Genomic DNA, 26,141 nt, shown 5'->3' on the forward strand with positions numbered 1-26,141 from the left:
CTGCAAACCTGCTGGGTTGAGGAAACCTTCAAAATCTAGTGGGTTTCTGCCGCCTATCCTTGGATTGCGGATGCCGGGAGGGGGGCGATCAAAACTGCTGCGTCTCTGCCACCCACCTTCAGGTGAGCCAGGACGGACATCCTCAGATCAGTTCAGCTGGTATCCTAGATTTGCTAGAAGTTAGTCCCAATTCCCCTGTCTTCAACTCAAGGAACGGGGCATTGGATTGCCCTAAGCATTCTAACCCTCCAACTATTTTATTCAGGAATAAAATACCATTGAGTTTAGTGGGATTTACTCTCTAATATTTATACAATCAACTGCTGTCAGCCTCACATCCATCATCTTTGTAATATTGTAAGGCAGGATCTTATGCATGCCTGACAAACCAAATAAAATAAAATAAAAATAAATAATTCAGACTAAGTTCCAGGAAGCTACAAAGTGGGGCTCATTTCCAGCGAAATGTGTATAGTATTAATAAAACCTAGCAGAAATCTAGGAGCTACGGTTTTGACCGGCAATATTATTTCCAACTGTACAATGCTGTTATATAAGCTTGAAAGCGATGCAAATGCTCTCTAGACCTTAAAAGTAGGAAGTATTGCTTGTACTAAACCACAATGGGAGTTCTCTAATTTAAGGGAAGGCAAATTGACTGCCTCTCGGTACAACATTTTTATCTGGAGAAATGTTAATTTCTTTTCTATGCTTGGTTAATAGCTAGTAATTCTGAAAGGGAAAATAAGTTTACTTTGACAGGCACAAGAGTTGGAAAGCTAATAATTGAATAATGAAGGTAGCCTTCCAGTAATGAAAAATTAAGTCAGTTACATGTCTGATTTTTTATTTGGAGATCTGGGTGACTTTGGGCCATTCACTCTCAGCCCAACACACCTCACAGCTTTGTTGTGGGGAAAATAGGTGTGTTGGATTTGTTATTGCCTTGAGTTGTTTGTAAAAATAATAAAAGTGAGATACAAATAAATAAACATAAATATATATATTTCTGAAACTGATCTTAATATTTTGAAGATGTTCTTTAGGACAGTCCTCCATTCTTAATACTGCTACACATGAAGATTCATGAGGCATCTCTATTCCTAGATAGCCTTGCTGAACAGTAAACACCGAAACATTTCTTGTTAGATGTTAATATCTCCTATCTACAGGGAAAGCCACAATTGTATGTGTGTTTACCTGGGGAGTCGAATAGGTTGAAAAGGATAGGGTACTTTCTGAATAAGCAGTCATAACATATGGCTGTATTATTTTTCTTTCCCATAATTCAATTATAGGAGCCAGTATTTCTTCTACAGGTTAGAGACACTTGGCTAGAAGCTGGCTGGCAGATTGTGAGTGAGTTCCATTCCTGCCTTAATCATGAAGCCAGGTTTTGGCAAGTCTAGGAATTTCCCAACCTTAGGAATAAGACAATAGCAAACCACTTCCAAAAATATTGCCAAAGCAACTTTATGCTCTGTTCCGTGTAGTTGGGAATCAAGACTGACTCAAAGTTACACAAAGCAAATGGGGGGGGAGTGTTGGGAATTGAATAATAGGGAAAACAGAACCATGTTCCAGAGTTACCGTAAGAATGTAACTAAGGCCTGAATTACAATTATATTTTGGTTTTATAGCACGAGCCAAAGCAACTGGTTTTTCCACTAGCTAAAGACATAACCCAGAGGTCATAGAAGTATCCATATACAATACTGCCACATTGTGGTATTGCTGAGCTTTTAGTCCTGCCTAAAAGCAAACATGTAGTCCTAATTCTAGTCCTCTACCCTTCCCCATGTTCTAATTCCAAGAAAGAAGTCAGTACTCTGGAATGTTACCTAATGTCCACCATGGGTTGGATGAAGGGGGACAAACCAAATTTAGATGAAACTGTTGCTAAACAGAAACCTGGACTTGGGGTACAGAGATGGAGCCTTTTCTGAATGCAAGAAGAGTCTTGCGGAGAACTATTTTTGCCCAATTGCAGCAAGAACATTGACTGCAACTCTTCCTCAGCTGGTTGGACTTGAATACAGACATCCACACCTTGATTAAAAGCTGTCTTGACTACTGCAACATGCTTTACATGCTTTCACCTTCAAACGTGCCTGGAAATGGCAATGGGGCAAATTGCAGCCCCCACTTACTGACTGATACAAAGTCCAGAATTCTTATGATGCCTATACGGAAACATCAACACTGACTAGTCATTACTTAGTAGCCACAACTAAAGAGGCTGAGATTGATTGCTACTGTTCTAAACAGCTACAAATGAAAGTGCCTCTCCTTTCTGTATCTCACAAAATACTGGATGATTATGTCAAGAAGAGAGTCTCTTCTGAGACTCATCTCCCTAAAGCCTAACTACCAGTTACATAGGAAAAGAACTTTCTCTTGTGTCTTCTGTGAAATACAGAAACTGTTCCCGAGGAAGATTTTGGCTCTCATTCTTCCAATAAGTAGGAAGAGAGTAAAAAAGCATCCTTCCCGCCCCCTCCCCGATTGTAATTTTTAATTATTTTTATTGTTTTACTTTAATTTGGTTTATAATTGCATTAATTTTATCATGTTTTATTCTCTGGATCTTTGTTGTGATAAGCTGTCCCGAGTGTTGGGATGGACGGAAAGGTGAGATATAAAATTTTAAAATAAATAGATATTTATCACTTCTAGGAAGAGTAAAACATAGGTTAATGCCCACGTCTCTTGGAAAATCAATGGCAGAGTTTAATTGATTTATGTAAATCTGGATTGCTAGCAAAGGGCTTTCCTTTGCTTACCATTTCACTCAGCTCACCCTATATTCAAATAAATCAAGCTATTACTTTATCTGAGCACTGTTAAGAGACTCCGAAATCAATTGATACTATACAGTATCTGTGCTTTAACGGTAACAGTTCCACTCGTCAGACTAAGCTATACTGCATCATCTGTAAGAAAACAGATCCAGTAGGTTGAAAAACACACTTAGAAATATATATATATATATATATAGAGAGAGAGAGAGAACTAAACCTTGTCTACACAATCATGTGAAAATATTAGAACAAGAATGCCTTGGAAAGTTTATCTGCTCAAACCTCATTGGAATAAATAAAAATGTGTTAATGTCTCAATAGTGTTTGATGCATTGTTATTTAACCACTTTCTTATAGATACCAGTACTAGATGAACATGGTTTCAATATCCCTTTTATGTGATTGTTATATGTGCATTATTTTACTTACGTTTTGATGCCATCTGCATACAATTACCATAATAATCATTTTAAAGTAATGCATTGTAGCAAAATTGTTGCAAGATGAGCCTGATTCTGAAAACTCCCATTTCCCCCTTCTTGTCGTGGCATATCTCAGCTAGATTCCAAGACCAAGCTGAAATTTACATCTATTTAAATAAGTAAAACAAACTTTTATTTGAGCTAATGTAAATGGACCGGCTATTATAGTCCTAGAACCCATATTTATTCAGTTTCCCATTTTGACTGATACAGTTTGAATTCATACTTACTTTCAAGAAGATATTTCCAGTAGATATTTATAAGCAGGGTTTTAGTGATTATTTTTTTTCAAAAAAGCAGACCTTTTAAATGACATTGAAATAATGATGTGCATTGTTATTGCTACAGAACTGTTAAAATGAGTTAATTGTCATGATTCCCCCCACCTACCTAGAAATTAGTCCCAGTGAAATCAATGAACCCATTTCTGAGTAAAGAGCAAAGATAGATGCTAGAAAAGATTCATCAAACATCTGCCTTACAATGTAAAGCAAATCATTAGTGTCCAAAGCAAGATGGCTATACAGTTTCTTCCTATTAAAACATGCCTTATTGACTAATGGGGGAAAGTGTTGGACTTAAAGATAATAGTGTTTTTAAACTGTCATTTCTTTCAAACTTCTTCATTGTGGTTCCTAACTGTATAAATACAAACAACAAACAGAATTTTTCTGGAAGAAAGACAATTAATAAGTGAAAGTGTAAGAGATAGACATTAAAAGTGCTCATTAGCACTTTCCAAATGAAAGGTGTTACTTTATTGCAACAGCAGTGTATGCTGAAATAAAATCTTCAGATAGAATCTTCTCAGGATCTAGTGACAAATAACTTGAATCAGGCAGCTGTGGGTTTGCTTTTTTAAAAAAAATATTTATACAAAATAGCTTTTGACATACAGAGTTATTTTTATTTGTACAGTAAGTATGCAACCTTTGCAACATGTCACTTGACGTTCTGTAAGCATATTCATTGTCGAGAATTGTATTTGTGATATGGAAACTTATGTACAAAATGCATAGGGTGTTATTTGATTTATTCTAAAGGCTATCAAAACTGTCAGCTAACATCCCCACTTGCAAGTGTGTATGGCAGGGGACACAATAGATCAAACACTATAGATCAGCAAATTAAAGCAGAAATTATAGCTTTGTAGGCATTTCTTTAATATATTAAATATACAATGTGGTATATCTTACCTCAATATGGTAGTTTTTATACTTACCTCCTCTTTTTCCTTCTTTCCATCCTGAAATAGTTTGTCACTATGCTATAGCATCAACATATAAAATAAAATTTACAAAGATATAAAATATATGTTTTATTTTAAAATTGAGTTAGGTAGATGATAGATAGTTAAAATTTAAAATAAAAGTGTATACATCACCTATATTGCAAGCAATGTTTTCTAAAAGTTCTGATCTTTCTATTTCTTAATGTTTTGGATAAATTTTAGGAATTGTTGGCATTATTGTCTGGATGTTACATTTTAATTACATGGTTTTGCAAGCAGCAACACTATGCGTAGAGTAGTTCCATAGAACAACTAGCATAAATAAGTACAAGAGGAACATGAAATAAAACAGAATAGTGCATTTTCAATATCTGTGAGGCAAAGAACTAACAAAATGATATAACATCATATTAAAATGTTAACAACAAGAAATTCAATATATTCATATTGCAAAAAGGTTACTATTGAAATAAATACACGGAAAATATTGAATTGTGTGATTCTAAATAGTTAATTAATGCTATGTGAACCAATATAAATACAAAATTCAAACTATTATTATATGGTTCTAGGATGGGAGAACATTTTCATGAATACATTACTTTTCTATCTAATTATATAAATGTAGCAATTTTTTTAAAGACAGACTATTGAGGCAATAAAGTTTTGATTTTTTTTTAAAGGAAAGAATAAGATGTTCCATATTATAGGCAGCATTTTGTAACATAAATAAACAGGAAATATTTCTTGTAATCATTCATGATTGCTTTTCACAGCATATAGTTTTCAGTAGAGACCTTACTATAGAAAATAGTGCCCAGTTTTCGGCAAGATTCAAGTACATAATTTGTTTTTTTTAAGGACTTTGTGTTTTAATGAATATGTTACTATTTTTGTCAAATAGATGGCATCCGTGTATGATAAAACTATCAAAATATCTGTAAAATTATTCAATTGTTCCATATAAAAAGCCAAATAGATGTAGATGTAAAGATTGCCAGAAAAAATGTAAGATTTAATGCAAAACACATTTCCACAGCCTCAACTGAGGTACGTCCATCATAATCAAGGGGGAAAAATGCCTGTGCTAGAAAAGACAAGGGAAGAACCAAAAGCAGAGGCAGAGGCCATGCTTTGTCAGCAAGAAAGTCTCAAACTGAATTCCCAGCAACACTTGGTGGCCAGCTGCCCAAAAGCCCTGCCAGTCACAGACAGCGCAGAAAAAGAAAGTGGCAGGATTGGGCTGCCATGTCAGGCCCAAACAGCAATCCTGTGACAAGCTGGCACTTTTATTCATGGAAGATTCTGGGAAGCTACAAAATAGGCCTTTCGCTCATTTTCCCTGACAATCAAGAAGCAAAAGCAGATGTTTATAAAACAGTTTGATATGCTGGTTTGCAAGATATGCTCAAGGTTGGTTTGTGGATGTCAAGGAGGAAGAACTGGAGAACTGCCTGCCTGGTGTGTGTTTCAAAAAGCATCTCCATTGGCTCAGTTATTGTCACTAATGAAAGAAACACTTTGTGCTACATGGCAGAGCCTAAACTCCCGCCATGCAGTCCTCCCAACACATATGCACGCCACCCACCCAGCCAACTCTTAAGATGTAATTTACAAAGATAATAATAATTTCACTTCTCTGAATGCTCCCCATTTGCATACCGGGACTGTGCACAATGCACTCATAATGACAAGGGATCCTTAGCAAGGCAAAGGCAGCCGGAGAGCAGCATGTTGAAAGAAATCTGAGAGCATGTTTCTCCTTCTGCCCAGATCCCAGGTGCGGGAGGCCTGCACAAACAAAACTCACATTCAGCTCCACACCTTTGCTGCACATGATAATCTGAATGATAATGCTGCCATCCATTGCACTGCAAAGCAATTACGGGAGGTGTTCTTTTATTCAGCGTGCTGGGACGGTGTGTGGAAAATTGTCATTCCCATTGATTGTTTACCAAGCATTATTATTGTCACATCCGGAGAGCACTTTTCATAGGATAAAGTGCCTTAAAATTGGCATTGATTGAGCTTCACCGAGGGCCACGTTGCATTATCGGATTCCAACATAGGCAGGAATTAACACAAAACAGCTGCACGGAGAATGTGCAGTGGGTTTTTAGCCCTACGGACAACGCGGAATCATTACTCTTTAGGATTTTGGGGACTCAACTTCCATATCTACATTTATAGCATCTTTAAGGTTTTTTTTTTTAATGTAATGCATAAAGAAGTCTAGAGGATTATATAGATTAGACTTGTATACCGCTTGACAATGTTTTGCAGTATCTCTGAGCAGTTTACAAATGTCAGCATGTTGCCCCCAACAATCTGGGTCCTCATTTTACCGATCTTGGAGGGATGGAAGGCTGAGTCAACCTTGAGCTGGTCAGAATCAAACTCCTGGCAGTCGAGAATTAGCCATAATTCAAAAGAGATTTTCACTGGCCTCTCTTACCTATTACTAGATAGGTATATCTAATTTTTATTTTTCACTTACACCCTCCCATTTGTTCCTATAAAGGAAACTACCCCACCTTTTCATCAAACCGAGAGATCTTGAACTTTCAGGAAGAGTCAGTAGAACTGGGTCAACAGCCAATGCAATTGATATGGCCCGAGCTTTATACTAAATGGAGCCAGGGGTAGCATTCTTTCTTGCACCACTTACGCAGAACATTCACGTTCATTAAAACATAACGTGGCTTGTTTGATTCATGGCTTAATGTTCAACAAATTCAGTCAATAGTGCAAGAGGTGAACCCAGCTCACATTGCATATCGTCTTCACCCCAGTTATACTCACACCTCCATATGTAAATTTGCATTGTTTCCACGCACGTTACACATATCCGGTTTACACAGCAGCTATTTTACAAATTACAAGAAGCACAATTGTGATGGGATAAAAGGATGTATGGGGTGATTTTCCTAGCCTATGGTTCTCCTCTGACTTTTGAAGAGTGAAGCACTGGGATTAAATGAGATAGCACATGAAGCTCCTTATGTCACACAGAAGATATCTACAGACTATGTGATACTCTCAATCTGCCTAGACAGTTTAATATAGGGTTAGGAGTTATTATTTATTTGATATATAAGCAAACAAATATTTGCAACTCATAATAAAACAGACCCATACGTAATCAAATCATAATAAACCAAAATAAAATGAACTATAAACAGAATAGTTCAGTTAAAAAAACTATCCAGCTACATCTCCTCTAGGTACCAGTAACAGGAAATCTAAGTCTCCAAGTCCCTATAAAATAGCTCAGTTTTTACTGCTGTATGGAAAGACATTGGTTTGTGGCAGATAAGGCTTGGCAAACGGCAGCGTGAGGTAAGGGCTAAAACTGAGATGTGGTAGGTTAGACCCTAAAATCTGCATCATAGTTTTTGTACCACTACTGATCCACTGCCTTTATCCCTGTGGCCTAAAGTCTGGTCTGGTCAAATATGTGGACACATATTTCAAATATGCATGTGTGAATACATGCATGCAGCTGGTATCCAAAACTATGAAAAGAGTGTCAGATACCTGATCTTTTATTATCCATGTACACACATTGATTGAAGATTGGAGAAATGTGATCCACAGTAGTTCCATATTATCTGCAAAGACTGAGAGTTGGGGTAAAAGAAATAAATTGTCCAGTGCTCAACAATCAATCATGGTATCTGCTTGCATAGAAATAAAGTCCAAAGGGAAAGTTACATCTTGGAATCATTCTTGACTGTCATTATCTTTTCAGCTCTCAGATCAATCTGAGAAAGATTGTACACCTTGAATGCAGATGAACAAAAATCCCTAAATAATCAGATATTCAGCTGGAGTCATGGCGAGACCGGATGTGAGGAGCGGGTCTCCATGATCCCATGCCAGGTTCTCCCTGTTGGAGGGCTCCGAAAGGAGCTAAAGCCACCCTGTAGGGGTGGCGAAGAAAAGAGGAGTGCTCTGCAGGTCACGGAGAGAGCAACTCTCCTGCTTGACCCAGGGCTTCTTCCCTCTTATCCACAATGAGAAGAGGCAGCCATTATGGCTGCCACAAAGCTGGGACAGCTGAGGCAATAAAGAATGTGCAGGAGCAGTGTAGATGAACAGTGACTGGAGCTGGGTGAGAAGATTCCTTTTTTACTTAAACTTAACCTTAAAAGAAAAAAAAGGAAAAATCCAGGAAAAGAGATTCTTGGTACTATTTCTTAAAGTGGCAAACAACCATAGAGAGACCTGAAAGAAAAGAACTAAGGGGAGAAAAGCTAAAGACCTTTTAAAACATAGAAAATTAGATTTTTAAACTGAGTAGGCATTGTTTTGGAAAGGCATTATAAAATGTTGGAACTATCTACTTGAATCTACTTGAATAGCCGACTTCGCTTCCATAAATTGAACTAAACTTGGATTAATCAAATTATCAGACTTGAAACAATGCTGAAACCTAAGCTGAGAGTGCCACCTACTGGTGAATGGAAAATATACCATACCCCTATAAGACTAGGAAAATTCTTGATAAAAGAAATAAACAACATTCATCTGGAGGACTGTGTTGATACTTACTGTTGTATAACTATCTACTTTATGATTACTGGAGATTCTATTGTGAGAATAAGGAAGACTCTTAAATAAAGTGACTCTTTGTGGAAGCTGCCTGGACTATTTAAATGGAACTGATTAATAATTCTGAGATGTAAATAACTATGATTATTTAACTTTCTGAGGAGCAACATTGGACTTGAATATATTATTTGTGGTCTTGAGTAAGAGCAGGACTTAGATGCTCCATCAGGGGGAAATGAGTGAGATTTCAAGAGAAATGGCATTGATGTTTCAAAGCATTAGGGGTACTATGACAAAGAATCATAGAGAGATAAAGAACAAGACATAAATGGGAAAATAGAAAATATGCTACAACTGATAATGAATGAAGATCAAAGAGCCCAAGAAAGAGAGGAGACAGCAGAAAGAATAGAAGAAAAGATAGAACAGACAAACCAGAAAACAAAGCAAGAAGATGAAAAGGAAAAGATGATAAAGATAATAATGACTAATGAATAAACCAAGGGGAAAGTACTTTAAGAGATTTAAAAATGGAATTGGATAACCTGGAAGATACTTTTGAAAGAGAGATAGGGGTTTGAGTGGGCGATCTGGAGATCTGGTAGCTTAGGATGATAGAGTTGGGAGAAATATTCAGACTGAATGGTGAAGACACAGATGCTGATAGACACAAAAATTCAAGATAGGAGTATGGAAGGCAAGCCAAAAAACAAATAAGAATTGAAGTATTAAAACGGGAAAGAGATGATGGATAGAAAGGAATTATTATTCCTTTTTTTCTAATATAATGGCCTGATTAAAAATTAGAATAGAGATAGAAATAAGAATGCACACCTTTATATAAAGCAATAGTTAGATGGAAAGATTGGAGGTTGAAAGATGATATTATTAGGTATGTTTAAATAATAGGCTGACTGGTACTTTAATGGCATATTGTGACTTTGAACAACCAAATAATGAAGGATTATGTCTTAATATAAACAAGTGTATTAACACTAGGATTAGTAATGGTGGCCTGACTACAAGTTAAAATATAGAAGATAGAAACAAGAAATAGGGGGAATAGTAGCAGATATAATTTTAAATAATAGAATATAAATAATAATTAGATGGAAAAATAAGAGGTTGAAATATGGTATTACTATGTACACTTAAGAATATCATTGGCATTAAAATGGAATATTGAAATATTGAAGAACTACTTTAAAACTATCATGTATATCAATACTAGGATTATATAAGTTTGATTAATGTAACAACAACAACAACAACAACTAATAATAATAATAATAATAATAATAATAATAATAATAATAATAATAATAATAATAACAACAACAACAACAATAACAATAATAATAATTGCACAGTCAGCCAGATGTCCAGTCTAGGTTTGGCATTTTTGTCTACCTATCGAGTCCTGGGGTAGGCAAATCTGGATGTTTGATGGTGTTACAGATATTGACCCAGGATGGAAGCAGTTCATCCTTCTGCTTTCTGCAATTGACTGATGGCAAATTTATCAATGCCTATGGTGTTTAAGTGGTGCTCCAGTTGTTTTCAGACTGCACCCAAGGCACCTATTATTATTGGTACTATCCTTGCTTGTTGCTGCTGCTGCTGCTGCTGCTGCTGCTGTTTTTATCAAAATGGATTATACCCAGAGGCCACACTGTTCATGTATTGATATTCATGTATATTTAAAAATAAAAATCCAATAAATGAAAAAAAAAAACCTAAATATTCATGGCACAATCACAAATTGGGAGTGTAATGTCCTTCATCTCTAAAAGGGGTGTTTTTCTTATACCTATTTTCTAATGTTTTTGTAAAATATATTCCTAAAAATAATAAAATTGAAATCAAATGCAGTTGTATGGTTTGTTTAGTTTTCATTTTAGATGAAATTGAGTTGAGTTGGTCTGCCCATCCAATCACAATAAAATTTTGTGGAATTTGATTTGTGTTTGAACCTACCAGAAGATAAATATTTTTTAAATGTTTCAGTTTGGGGAACTGCAAATAAAATATCCACTAGCCACCTTGTCTTGTTGAACATATAAATTGGAAGTTTCCTTAAATATCTGAAGAAATTCACCCCTGCATGATCTTCCAGCCATAGGGTCAAACTTCTGCCACCGTGTCTGAAATTCTTATTTCACTACACTGCAGGAAATACATTTATCAAATATTAGTTGGCCAATTTTTTCTAAGTTTGAAATTTTCATTTAAAAATGGTCTACCCTTTGAGCAAGGGGCCTCTGTATTGATGATAGATAGATAGATGATAGATAGATAGATGATAGATAGATAGATAGATAGATAGATAGATAGATAGATAGATAGATAGATAGATAGATAGATAGATGCAGGCAGGCAGGCAGGCAGGCAGGCAGGCAGGCAGGCAGGCAGTATGGTAATGGATATTTTTTTCTAAAATGTTATTTATATTATATATTGTATAGCTGACATCCTTGTTATGTAACAAATTATTTTGAAATATATTATTTTAAAAACTACATCACTGGTTACATTCTGCAACTTTAACAGTTGATTGAAGGTTAGAGCAATACTGTCAGCAAATGCACATCTACTGGGAAATCAGTCTTATTTGTTTGAGTGGCTTTGCATGTGTTAAGATTCTAAATATGTAATGCAAAATTACTCAAGGTGTATTTGTTTATTTGTAACATTTCTATAGCCTCCCATTTTATAACAAATTTGGGGAGGGGCTCCCATTATCAATATTCAATTTCTGAATTATGTGCAAAAAGCTGTTGAAAGAATCTTTCATTACCAAATACAGGAGGGTGTACAATGGATTATTTCATTTCTTTCCCAAAACATCACAGTGAGTTAGATTAAGTAGAAACACTCAGGTCATGTGAGATGGATAATGTGGCTTGAGCAACACCCTTAAAGCCCCAAACCCCTCTTCAATTCTCAATACTGCTTTAATTTGTATTTTAGTATATTGCCTTTTAAATCTTGCTGGTAAAAGGAAATAATTCCCAATTTCCATTGAAGCAGCAATGCTGTTTGCATAAAGTAAGGTGACCTGCATCTTCAAGGATGCATGTTATCGCCCACATTTTGTTTCTCATAATCTTTGGAACCCCCTAAACTGCTTAGCGGGGTGGTGATTCCACCCTAAGGGAAGGCTAATCATATGTGACAGCTATAAAACATTCCTCAACTAGGCTATGTACAGTTTAAAACACAAATCCCTCCTTGTGAAACTAAACAAGTAAAACCAATAAAACAAATCATCTCTTTCCACCCCACCCCATATTTATAATCCCACACTTCCATTTTGCATTACTGTTTTTCCCCATCCCAAAAACTTTCTGTGTCTTTTCATGATCCCAAAAGTTGTCCGTTCCTGGCAAAAGTTCAGCTTCCAAGACAAACAACCATATCCCAATGCTGAGCATGATCCCATGCAGAGTGACACATAGAGGAAAATGGCAGGGACAGAAGGGCAGCGTCAGAGGACAGAAGGATGTCACTCTTCCCCAAAAGACTGTCAATGAGTTTGGTTAGCTACAAAAGATGTAGAAACATGTGCGGCTCATCCAGACCGTGCCTTGGAATATAAAGATGTTTCAAATAATTAAGATGCAAATAATTGTTTTTCTGCCTTACTCAATTTAACGACTTGGGCATAGTAAGCAAAACAGTGTAGCCATGCCAATTTTCAGTTTTATAGCCTCATCTTTCAAGTGCCTTTTGCTGGTGCTCTCGAGTCCGTTCCTTTCTTACAAATAGATTCCTATGACAGATTAACATAATGCATCTTTTCAAAGATCTGGATCTAACATTTTTCAAAGGCTGTTTCATGAAGAGCTTGACTTTCTGTTCTGCTCTCCCATCAAAATGAATAAATATGCATCATTCTGATTTGACAAGAGGTCTGGGTTTTTGCAACATGGTTTAAGGGAAGCTGTTGATATTTTTACATTAATATATATTATTGATCTTTGCAGGGCAATGAAAATGTAGGAGTTGCTTGGTTTATGTGGCAGGAAGAAAGTATCTTTACAGGTAGCTCTTGGAGGTTTCATTGTGAAGCAGAACATTCCCATTTTTAATTTAGTGCTATAAAGCTGCAGAAGATTGGTTCTCAGTGCTAAGGTTCAATTCCAGGGTTCTGTTAAAGTGCTCCTGAGCTCCTACAAAGTGCATTTCCCCTTACCATCAGATAAGAGAGCTCTCATTGGCCAACTATTATCATACAGTATAGCAGAATGAGGCAGCAACCAAATGCCAGAAAGCTGCAAGACAATGTTTGAAGCAGCCCAGCCATGTTTAATGGCGCCATCTTCAAGCTATGCTGTAACAGCAACATTAGCACTTCACGTGGGGTGCTGTCAATCTGTCATGGATGATGATCTCATTGGCCGAGCGCTCTGTCAGTGTTTCTTAAATGTCTGGAGGCTGCATAGCCCCAAGCTATTTTTAACACATGGAACAACTATCGTCACCTCTTTTAAACAAAGAAAATACAGTGAAATATTGAACAAAACATGTTTGAATAACATGCTTCAGTTTTCATGCCATTTAAAACATGAAGAATAAATCTTAATGGGTTGCATAATATACACTTGAGGAATATATTTTATCCATGTCTGAATTAAGGTTTATTAAAGAAAGAGACAGTTTAACCAGACAGAATGGTGGACTCCATCCTTTGCTATATCTTTGGGGCAATAGAATATGTAGTCTTGCTACCAGCACAGAAGAGGCATCAAATTGCCAGCTCCCAAGTTTTCCTTTTTGAGGAAAGTTATAGAAAAGGGGGTTGGACAACATCCATGAAGGGTCTTGGAAAAAACAGATTATCTGGACCTATTTCACTCTGGATGCAGGCCAAGGAATGGTACAAGACAGTGCTGGTCACATTGTTGATTACCTTTGCCAGAACCAGGATGGGGAAGCTTCCTCCATTCTAGTGCTCCTTATCTTTCAGTGGCTTTCGATACTGACAACTGCACGATCTTTCTGGACTATTGAAGGACTTAGGAGTGGGAGGCCCTGTGCTCCTGTGGTTCACTGGAAAGAAGTAAACAATGGAGGCCTCTCCACCATCTTTCTGTTGGTAGCCAGGGAGAGTGATCACAGTGTGCTTATGATGGGGTGGGAGGTGGTGGTGGTATGGTTTGGAAGATGCTGTAGTATATCGTGTATGTTATCTAAGTCTTTAGAAGGTGTATGTTTGTGGCCCTGCACAATTATTTTCTTTCTTTACCTCCTTCCTCAGTGGTCCGTTCCACTCAGTTGCCATTCTTGGGCTGCACTCCACCATTCAAGGCTGATGTGCAAGTCGGAGGACCTTCTGAAGTTGCGGCTACTAATTGATGAAAAGGTGGTGGCTGTAGCCAGGAGAGCCTTTCCATAAGTTCATCTTGTGTGCCTCTTTCATCAAGTGGCCCTTTAGACAGTCATTCGGGCCTTGGACACCTTACAATTGGATTATTGCTATTAAATTCTGGACAACAGATGGCAGACACACACTGAGGTAACCACAAAATAACCTTTTATTCAGTAATAGCAATAGGCAACGATAGAATGACAACTTCAGCACCACGCTCTGCTTGACAGTTATTTATACTTGAGCTGTCAAGCAGAGCAACCAATGGGCTTACAGTAAAAGTCCCGCTTCAGCCAGGTGCATCTCGGCCAATGAGAGCTGTCCTTTGGTTACCGGGCTGACAGGTCGCAAGTCGAGGACTTGGCACCGGTCACACGTTGAGGACTTTCGGACGGTCGCCAAAAGTCCTCAATTTTACAATTGCAATGAATTCTGCACTGGTAGAATGGGTGCCCATGTAGTATGGTCAGCAGAACGGGTGAGCTCCAGGTCCTTTCAACGAAACATTGCCATCTTGTGGGACCTAGGAAGCATGCCTTCCCTATTTCAATCTCCAACTGTTAAGTCCTCGAGGCTACGAAGCCATTGACTATCATTGCTGCCCCCTGATTGGTTGAGACGCGAGCAGCCAACTCAGTGGGAGAATGCATCCATTCTATTAGTTCAGCGTCTGACAGCTCTAGTATAAAAGGGCTGTCAGCTATCAAATGTTGTTGTTTGCCGGGTCGAGGTTTGCCTTACATTTTGCCCTGTTATACTGTTAATAGAGGTTGTGTTAGTTTCAACCTGCCTTGCCTCAGTTCCTGTCTGCCTCGTTCTCCCTATACAACACCAACTCTTGGAACCACAACCCCCCAGAAACAAGAAAGGCACTGTAGGAAAAAAAGACGCAGGTGAAGAAGGGGTGGAGTCAAGAGAGGAAGCAGTCTGGAGTCATTATGTCCAAGTCCAGCCCACCTTGAATTCCACCTTGAATTAACTCTTACCGAACGCCAATTTAGTGCTGACCATTAATTGACTAGATTCTTATGTATAAGCTTGAATAATAAAACTTCTATCTGGACCTTAATGTGTAGTCCTCTTCTTTCATACTGACAGGAGCTCTCTTGGGGCTCCCGAAAACTTTGAAAACCTGACTTTGACCACAAGCCTGAGGTTGATATTATTTGTTTAGTGTTCCCTGTTTTGTTTGGTTGATTTTGGTATCTACCAGATATTGTAACTGGGCTTGCTTTTTGATTTAATGTTTTTAGCAGTTTTTATGTTTTGTCTAGTTTTATATGCTACCCAGGATTCACTGGAGTTGGGTGGGCCAATAAATTTAAGTAATAATAATCCACCAGAGACTATTCCAACAAACCAAGGTTGAAGAGAAGACCTTTTTAAAGGAAAGAACCATTGAGAATAAAGTTTTCTCTGTATGATTTATGGGACAGTCCATGTAAGTGTTGTCCTATCCTTAGCGAAGCAGTGTATGTCTCTGTTTGCTACACTTCATTTTGAAAAGTTAACTAGATTTTCAAGCACCATTACTGGACAAAGTAAACAGTTGTAAATGTATCCCTGGAATATTACCAAATTGCAGCAGTGAAATAAATGGCATCATTTCATTTTAGGTTTTTATGTAGAAATCTTAAAAATACAGTGTTTTCAAATGTTGACATTACATTACTGTGTGAACATTCTTTTGAGGGAGCCAAACTTTGCAGTCTCTAAATTTCCCATTAAAATAATTATGTATGTATAATATTTTTATGGAGTAAGCTATGGAGAACAGTAAATATGCTCTTTTTTATTTCAGTGGGAGGGGCAAGACATGGCAGTATGGGGGGCACACAAGGACCAGCTGATTTTAACAACTTTAAACATCTTAAAAGATGAACGAACATTGTATTTTATGTAATTGCAATATGTGTAGAAAAGAAATATGGTAATACAGTGAGTTTTGCACTTTTGACTTGCATTTCTAATATACAGACTTAGCCAACCTTTTCAATATGTGAAAATCCATGCTTTGGAGACATAATCAAAACTGATTTAAAATATAATAGATGAGGAATGAGGAAAAAGATGAAGAACATTTCCATTATGATACAAATTAAAAAATACTCTCTGTAATGAGCAACAAAACAGAAAGACCTCAGTTCAGGGGTTTCCTAAATTGTTCTACGCTACATTCACTTGATCAGGGAGTTACAATCTGGTCAAACGGTCAGATTTGGTCAGATTTCTATACTGAAGCCTGTTGCTTATCCCCTACACTTGCGAAGCCAATCAGAATTGTATTGTTCCAACACTCAGGGAGTGGTGAGATTTGGGGCTGCTATTTGAAAGTACTGAACTACAGATAGTCCTTGGGTTAAAACAGCAATTGGGAAAGGAATTACTATTGTTAAGCAACATGGTCATAAGCTGCAACATCACATAACTACATTGTTCTGACAGTCCTGAGTGCCATCATTAAGAGATAACCCTCCTGGTTGTTAAATAAGGCTCTCGTGACTGCAACTTCTGACTTCCTGCCAGTTTCCCCAATGACTTTGGGAATGGGCTAGGAATGGGAAGAAAACAATCTCATATTTATTCCTGGGCTGTCAAACATCCAGCTGCAGGCCGGATACGTCACTCGCATACACCTGGTTTAGCAAGGAGGGGGGAGTCCCAATATGTCATGTGACAATGCCGTGACAATGTGAGTTTGACACCCCGATCTATTCCTGCACTGAGGAAGTGGTGATAGGCCCATACTGGCCAAGCTATAGAACTGCTTTTTTGTTTTGCACACTGTTGGTTACCTGATGCTTACACCTGCAGTTTCAGTCCATCCTTCTCCACTCAGAGGCTATTCCTGCTTTCCATACTGTATTCCAATGAATGTTGTGCATCTCACAGTGCACACAGGATGCACTGGAAGAAACCACTTTTATCTGGTGGAGAATTCAGAGTTTGATAATATCTTGTCTTCTCCTGCAGTGGATAAAGGTGGGAGGATGGCAAATATGCAGTTCAGAGAGGGTGTTTTACTTGAGGCCATGCAGGTTGGATGAAGATACCTAGCAGTTACATTTGGCTTTGGTTGAGATATCTATCGTCCTTGTATCAATTCTGTGCACACTACTGAGGCTACATTTTCTCCTTTTCCAAGTCAGAGATTAACAATACCTAGGTTTTGCAACTTCGTTCTATATATCAAATATGTATTATTTGAGGGTCACAAGGATAGATTCCAGTTGGTCAGCATCAAATGCTAAATATATTATTTCTGAAAACTCAAAGGTATTTCCTGTGATGTTACAACACAGTAAATAAATTACAGTGATTATTTTCGTTATGCTTGGATGAATTTTGCCCTCTCACACAATCACAACTATTTAGGAAACCTTCCTTAGCCCTGCTACCTGAGGCTGACAAAGGTCCCCCAATTTCTTATGGCCAAAAGGCAGCCTTACTTGGGAATTATAACCAAATCTAGCCTAATGCAGAGTGACACAACTCCCCCAAGTGGGAAAAACTGATGATGGAAGGGAGAAAAACTTTGATACGTCCGTTGAGTGAAGCCTGTTGCTTAGTTAAATAGTTTAGGATTGCATTCCATCTTGGAACAAAGCCAGAATCTAGTCTAGGAGGATTTTTTCCTAGATGGGCAAATGGCTCTAATTGACTCTGTTTCAATTCAAAGGGAGCACAATTTTGGCAGTACATGAAATCAACCAATCAATCAATCAATCAATGCCTCCACAAAACAATGATTGCCATGTTTCATTTCAGAGCTCCAGGCAAGTAGAAATGGCATTGCCATGACACATGGCAACTACTTTTAAGTGAGTTATTATTAATCAGATGCCTGCCTGGAAGAGAGGGTTTTTTTTAAAAAAAAACACTTGGCTGTTTCATAATGGCTTGGTCAAATATTGAGGATCAAAACACAATTCTTTGGTAGAGTTTAAAAAAAAAGTTACAGGAAGAAACCTCCCAGCAAACATTAACATTTACAGAATTCCCCTCTACAGGTAAACTGGGTGACTTCCAGAACCTTGAAATACCTTGGGGGGTCTCCACACAGCCCTAAGTTTTGAAGTGGTTGTCTATATTATATGTGCGTATGTGTGATTGATCGACAAGACAAAAACAATTCACAGTCAGCCAAGACAATCAGGATCTGTTATTAGTTTGAAAAACTTCTTCAACTGTAAGTTTGATGGTTTCTTCACATCACACACAATCCAAAGATAGCATTTTGGCTCAATGTGTTTCTCAGTGCTTACTAATTCAAGGCTCACAGATAAGATGGTACATTGCAAGAAACAGGCTCCCTGCCTGCACACAGCTACTCTTTGTTTCTTTGGTATATCTCACAAAGGATACCAGGTCTTTTGAAGTCTTGCCAGATGCTTAAACAATGCAACTAATTAAGTAATCAACATGTTTAAAGATGTGTGTGCATGTAGAGTTGGGGACAGGGTGGGAGGATCCTGAAGATATTCCTGTTACAAAATAAAAAAAAATATTTTAAAACTTGGGCATTGGAAAAACACTTAGGATATTCTATTTCTAGACCTGTATTAATGATAGCTTAATCCCACTGGATTTTAGCTACAACAGTTTCAGTACAAGTGTATGGATGTGAGTGCCCTTGAATTCTCAGCTTCTTGCTAATTGCTTACACAATAGAATTACAAATCAGCCAGTTCTTTCCTTATGTAAAGAAACTCCAGTTGTGACAGATGAAATGGCTAATTTCTATGGCACACATTGACCTTTTAATGAATGGACTGCTTAATGTCTAATCCACCTGTCTCCATACATATTTAAAACCCCATTAAAACATTAACACACATTCACAGAAACAAATCTTTTTTGCTAGTTGCATAAAGAATCAGCTATTTCTTCCACTATTCTTTCTTTACTATCTATATTGTACACAAAGCCATATAATGGTTATGCTTTGCTATTTATTCTGGTTCTGATATTGTCTGGAATTTACCATGTGCAGAAGACACTCAACTCATTTAATTCTAACATTAAGTGTGGCATAAAATGTATCACACCAGCACTTTGGTATATGCTTCATCTTACCAGGTTTTTCAAGCTGAAAATAGCTACTCTCTTTTTTAAGCAACATCATGGTTGTAGAACTGTACAAGACCAGGACTCTGAATCTGAATCTGAGAAGCGGTGAGTAGATTACTACTAGGGTTGCTTAGTTGTAAGCCTTGGAGCACATTCATTTTTTTGTTAATGGACATAGTTTACTGGAAGTTTTACTTTATGTGGCAGCAGGCTTGGCTTGACAGATTTGGTTTTCCATGGCTTTCCAAATCAGCTTCAATTATTCCAGCTACGATGGCTTCTGGACAAATTTCAGCCCTGCGTTTGAAGACATCCTGGAAGCTTCAACTAGCTCGTTATGCTGCTGGTTTAAAAGGGAGATTATTTTACAGCTATGACAAAGCCAACTTTAGCTATTCAATCTGGTTTAACAATAATCTCTTCTACCTTGGCTGAGAGACATTGTCTGTTAGCCATATTCCCTCTAGTTACTTGTCTGGGTGAAATCTGAGATTAAAATATTCTTTTGCCTAAATGCATCACTGTCTATTGGCCAAAACAGGCTAAAATGTTACTCGGAGGCATTTTACTTAACTGGCCAAAAGTTCTTTATCGTTGTTTCAATGTTCTTTGTTGTTCTGCCTCTAGATTCTAAACCCAAAACTCAAGGCATGAAAAGCTGAGAAATCAGGAAACTGAATTTATTGAAAAGAATAGCTGCAAAATCAGCTTTCTGATATAAGAATATACTTAGCTTTGTGCGTCTAGCTTTCTCTCATCATCTCTTTTTTTTAAATAAATCTTTACATTTGGTTGATAGTTGAATGGTAGGACGTCTGAGCCTCTTTACAGGACCCTTCCTCCCATTGTTTAAAAAATAAAACACAATTGTTTATAAACAATTTTGTTTACAAGCCTGACTAAAGAAGGTGAGTAGATGTGGGCTAATTTTCCCCACTCACATATTCTCAAGTAGCTTGGAGACCACAACTCCAGGAACAGGGAAAATTGTGAGGTTACGTTTGTCATTCCAGTAGAAGAAGGCATCTATAGCACGTATAACACATGGTTGAATTATGGGAGTCCTAGGTGCTCTCTGAACTTCGGTGCTCTCTTGGTACAACATGTAACATTGTTATTTAATTGGATAATGAAATGTCTGCAAACAAACAAACAAACCTTTAGAGGACTTTACCTTAGTAATTTTCTGTACCCATCACAACTTACCGTATTTTTCGCCCTATAAGACGCTCCGGAATATAAGACGCACCCAATTTTAAAGGAGGAAAATCTAGAAAAAAAAGATTCTGAACCAAATACTGTAGTAAAATATTTTATATCAACTGTATAAAGTTAACAGCAGTTTAAGAACAATTTTATGTCAACCATGTAACATATTAAGAACTATCTTTACTCTCATTAACAGTCAGTAAAGTCAGTAAACAGTGAAAGTAACAAAAATAAGGCTGTAATGTTTTTATTTGAACCCCAAGAATTCCTCTTCTTCGCTGCTATCAGAAATGAGGAAGGACAGATCCATGCAGTCATTGTCATCGCTTTCTTCCTCACTGGTGTTTGCCTGCCCCATTTTTAGATGACCCAGGTGGCTACCTTCGGCGTATAAGACGCACCCAGATTTTCACCCTCTTTTTTGGAGTAAAAAAGTGAGTCTTATAGGGCAAAAAATACAGTACTTCACAAGGAGCTCAAGGAGCAGATGGAAGAGAGAATCTCTGCTTTCACAGCAGAATTTATGTTGAAAACTTCATTTGTTTTGTGCGCTTCTGCAAATAATTTAAAGCCTTTGTATTTTCCCTGCCCAGAAGAATCAATTCATTTAGGCTCGATGATATTAATGAAACTTTTCCCAGATATTCCTCCCATTAGAAGCAGTTTCAGAGATGCTACTTTTTCCAGGAAAGTTGTATCCTTATGCTTGTTTATTTCTGTTACGATGCCGGGTGAAAATCTTTCGGTTTTTCAAGACAGATAAAATCTTGCAAAAGTGTATTCATTTTTAAACTATAGTTTGTTACCTCTGTCTCTGTCTTTTCCCTCCGTATTTTGAGGGCATCAGTTCAGTTATATGTAAATTATATTTTAATTTTTTGTAAGTTGTCCATTCAAAGGTGAATTCCGATTTAAGCCATTCTTGTCATTATAACTACTTGGGTTTGTAATAGACCGTGAAAGCATCACAGCAGCAAGATCCACAAGGTATGGTTTCTCAAACAAAGCACGTAGATTTTCCTAGAACTTGAAAGAAATTAAATTATTTCCTGTTTTTCAAAACTTTTATTTTTACACCTATAAAGTATTATTAATTTTAGATGCCAAACTTGTACGTTGTGCAAATCCTGCCTAGATGTCAAAGTGAAAAAAACAACTCTAATGAATGGTCTTAGAAAAAAAAATATAGGCTTGGTCCTATTAGTTTAAAGACACACAGAAACAGCCAAAGATGACAAACATGCATAAAATTCAAAACATGATGGAAAAGAGAACAGGCAACTGAACCACATAAATCAGTGTTTTGAATCTTATTTCTCGGTGGGTATAATTGTACCTTAGTTTCTTATAATGATTTATTGAGGTAAATATTCTGTATGGTTTAACAGCTACAACTTCAAAGGGTCAGGCACACAGTCTCCCTTATTCATGAAGCAGCTGAAGACTGGCTTGTGAATTAGCTTCTGTGTTCTGGGACTTGGCAAAGTTTGTTTTTGAGATTCTTATAAAGGATTCATATTGATGCAGCTATTCAGATGTGAAAAATACTGTGCTGTAATGGGCAAAATAGAAAACCTTTATTGTAATTCCTGTGGAAAAAAAGTAAATAGATTAAAATAGATGATGCAGAATGGCTTTGGTTTTTTTCTTTACCAAAAATAGAGAAATGCTCCAAAGTTGTTTTTTTAATTCTTCTTCTCTCAGTGATGGGTAATAGGAAGAGAGTAAATTTCTCAGATTTTGAAAAGGAAAAAGGAACTGCGTGACTTTTCTAAAAGTTTCAAAACGGAAGAAAGAAATGGAGCAATGCTTTCAAGTGATGATATTTGCATTGAATGTCAAACCACTTTCCAATACCATCTGACCAGCAAATCCAGCCATTAACCGATTAAAAAAATTTTGTGGTCCCTGATATATCAATGGAATTTTAACAGTTCTTCATGTAATTTAAAAAGTATATTTTGCAAAATAGATCTCCTTTTCAATTTATAGTTACAATGTGGTGATGTCAACAAAGGTTTTGCATTTCCATAACACCAATAGCCACTCAAGTCATGAAAATGCAATATCAGGCAGCAAGAAACAGCTTCAATTCAAAATGTTCAATTGTTGCCAATTGTTGTCAGTTACCCAAGATGTACACGTGTGGATGGTTCAACATTTCCTGAACACCAGGGGTCTCTATGATATTTCCTGACACATCACTGTCCTGCTCCATCTGTCTAGAGTGCCACTGTGACTTCACAGTTGCAAAAGTTAAAAAAGGCTGAGAAAATGCAGCATATGAGTTTCTTGCAAGACCTCTTGGCAAATCGACTGTGCGTTTTGTTAGAAAAGGAAGCCTTTAATTTGGAAAGTTTAGAAAATAATGACCAAAATTAACCTTTTACATTGAACTCAACATTGCTCTGTTCTACAGACCTAAATGTCAGTGTTTGGGAGACTCATATTGGTTGCACTGGTTAGAATACATTCTTGGGTCAGGTTTTTGTAGCAGATTCTTTCACTGAGATTTACAGAAGATTCAGCGATATGATGCAGTGGAAGGAAAGCAATGGAGACTCCCATCAGGGATGAAATTCAGCAGGTTCTGGAGAACTGGTAGCAGAAAATTTGAGTAGGTCAGAGAACCAGCAAATACCACCTCTGGCTGGCCCCAGAGTGCGATGGGAATGGAGATTTTGCAGTATCCTTCCCCTGCCACGCCCACCAAGCCACACCCACAGAACCAGTAGTAAAAAAAGTTGAATTTCACCACTGACCCTCATTCCATAAACAGAAGCCTTTTCATATGACTTTGGCTATAGCCTTATTAACTAAAGTTATTTCATGCAATAGCAATAGCACTCAGACTTATATACCGCTTTACAGTGCTTTACAGCCCTCTCTAAGCAGTTTACAGAGTCAGCATATTGCCCCAACAATTTGGATCCTCATTTTACCAACCTCGGAAGGATGGAAGGCTGAGTCAACCTTGAGCCTGATGAGATTCGATGCTCCAAATTGCAGGCAGCTGGCAGTCAGCAGAAGTAGCCTGCAGTACTGCACTCTAACCACTGCGTCACCGTGGCTCATTTGTTATGTTTATCTTGAATTTGTAGCCAATCAATTTAGGTGGACAAAATCAATAACTAGCAGGGTCAGATAAGTTTATTTTCCCCACTGCATTTTGTACACTTTTGATATGCCACTGACTTTAAAAGGAGCAGATACATGCAATATGGACATAGAGTACACTAGATTGAGTCTTTTGTCGTGGTCAGATCATTCCAGATGAGATTCAGTACTGCCCATTTATTCCACTTGTCTATAGACCCATTAAGATGGTCCACACCAGGAACTAAATGGATCTGGGTGGATTCCAAAGGGCCCTGGGAGAGTCTTCAGCAGTTTTGTTTGATATCTGGCTTACTCCTAGAATCAGAAAATGGCCAGCGTATTTGACAGGATTGTTCCCAAGCAACCTTGGGACAAAGATTAAGAACTACCAAGGAGAAAACCGAACCCCCACCTTTCTCTGTTGGATGGCTCTTGGTTTACTGGGTACCGCTAGGAGATAAACTGGCAGGAAAACTCACCTATAGAAAGATAAAAGTCAATATGGTACAGCAAAGGTACAAAGTCATGTTCAAGTCCACACCGTGACAATTAGAATGGCAATAGATTATCTTCAGAACAGGTTTTTGAGATGGAAAAGAATGCCTGCCTCTTAATCTGAACTGGAAGTTCATTGTTCTGCCCTTCCCTGATTACTACATAGATGCTTTCTGTTAGATCTGGGCAACGAGAGAACAGACTGCAGACACGAAGTGACTTAACAGCTCTTTATTAGTAGTAGTAGTGATCCAGATTGCTCTGTGGTCGGAGGGTTCCCCTTTTATAGGAATCGGGTACGCCTCTCGACCAATCGGAGAGATACCTGTTTCCCGCCGTAGCGGCAGACCAGAGAGGAGACTTGCTACGATATATGTTAATATCTAACACTTTCCTAGCTCATCCTTCCTGCAGGTAACTTGGAACATGGAGAGAGGGTTACATAATTGAATTCCCTGGTCAGGGTGTTGAGCTGTTAAAGGCCCACCCCGTCTGTGCTTCGAAAAGAAAGGGAAATTTCACCCTCTCATGACTCGGAAATACATAAAAGAAGGGGTGAGAAAGGTAGAAAGGAGAAAATCTTCAGGATTCTCTAGGGATCTGAAAGAGAGGGAAAGGCCTGAAAATGGGAGGTAATGTGAAAAATCAAAACAATTCAAAACAATCTCAGGTTCTTGTTGCTCTGCCTTCCCAGAAGCAGCAAAACCACTCACTCTTGATAGCAAGATAGGAAGCATATAAATTAAATAAACAAACAAATGAATGAATGGAACCTTTACACCAAAAAAAGCACACATACTCACAGAGAAAGAACAGTTATCTTGCCAGCTTCATTTGCCTATGCAAAGAGTATCTCATTTGAAAATGCAGTACTTGCTGGAGTTTGTGCAGATCTCTCTGATAGATTGTTTCATGGGATTCACTGTTTCCAGTCCAAGCGGCTGATAAAGAGGTCTGATAGTAACCCTGGATGATGTGGTGCTCTCCCAAAAGAACTTGAGGGTCTTCCTGGACTTGCATGGTAACAGGCAGATGGAAACCTGTTGCAACCCTACTTGGAGTGGGAAACCTGGAAATTACAACACGTATTGTTACTATCTGCCTGAAATGTTATCATACTCTTGACATGAAGTTGCCTTTGAAAATTACTCAGAAGATGCAATTGGTCTAAAATTCAGCAGGCCATATTACTGCAATGCACTCTACATGGGGCTACCCTTGAAGAGTGTTTGGAAGGTGCAGAATGTGGTGGTGTGAGCAGTTTGGGGCACCTCTAGGACTGTGCATATAAAACATTTCTGCTACATGAACAGTTTGCTTCCAAGTCCAATTCATGGTGTTGGTTATTGCTTTAAAATATTTAGTGGCATGGGACAATGTTATCTGAGGAAGTGTCTTGTCCCAATTTCATTCACCTGCCCTTGGTTAAGCATGGAGGGTCTATTGCAGATTCCACTGGTTTAAGAATTTCAGTTAGCAGGTTCTAGAAAGAGAGCCATCTCTGCTTCTGCCTCCAGAGGTTACCCCCAGAGAGATGTCTCAAGGTTGGGGGGCATCTTGCTCCCAGAGTTGAGGGAAGCCCCCGCTCTTCTAGCCTTCCAGAAGAGAGTTAAGACTTGGCTCTACCAGTTGGCATGGGGGATATAAGAATGATATAAGAAAACCTTGGGGATGGTTGGTGGCTTGGGATCACTGCCTCCACCTTTATTTTTTGTAATAGTTGAACGATTTTAAATGTCTTAATACTGTTTTTAACTCTTATCTCTTTTCAAACCATTCAAAGTCACTTAGGTGACATGGGTTGGGTAGAAATTTGATAAATAAATAAA

The 26,141-nt window shown here is 37.8% G+C and overlaps 1 long non-coding RNA gene across 1 annotated transcript; it reads left to right on the top strand.

The window, feature by feature from the left end:
• Positions 1-15,508, top strand: LOC309383530. Its single transcript, XR_014173867.1, has 2 exons — positions 1-122; positions 14,329-15,508. It is a non-coding gene; the product is annotated as an uncharacterized lncRNA (long non-coding RNA).
• The last annotated feature ends 10,633 nt before the right edge of the window (positions 15,509-26,141 follow it).

Source organism: Natrix helvetica, assembly GCF_964273705.1.
Source record: "Natrix helvetica genome assembly, chromosome: 1".
In the NCBI taxonomy this organism is placed as follows: domain Eukaryota; kingdom Metazoa; phylum Chordata; class Lepidosauria; order Squamata; family Natricidae; genus Natrix; species Natrix helvetica.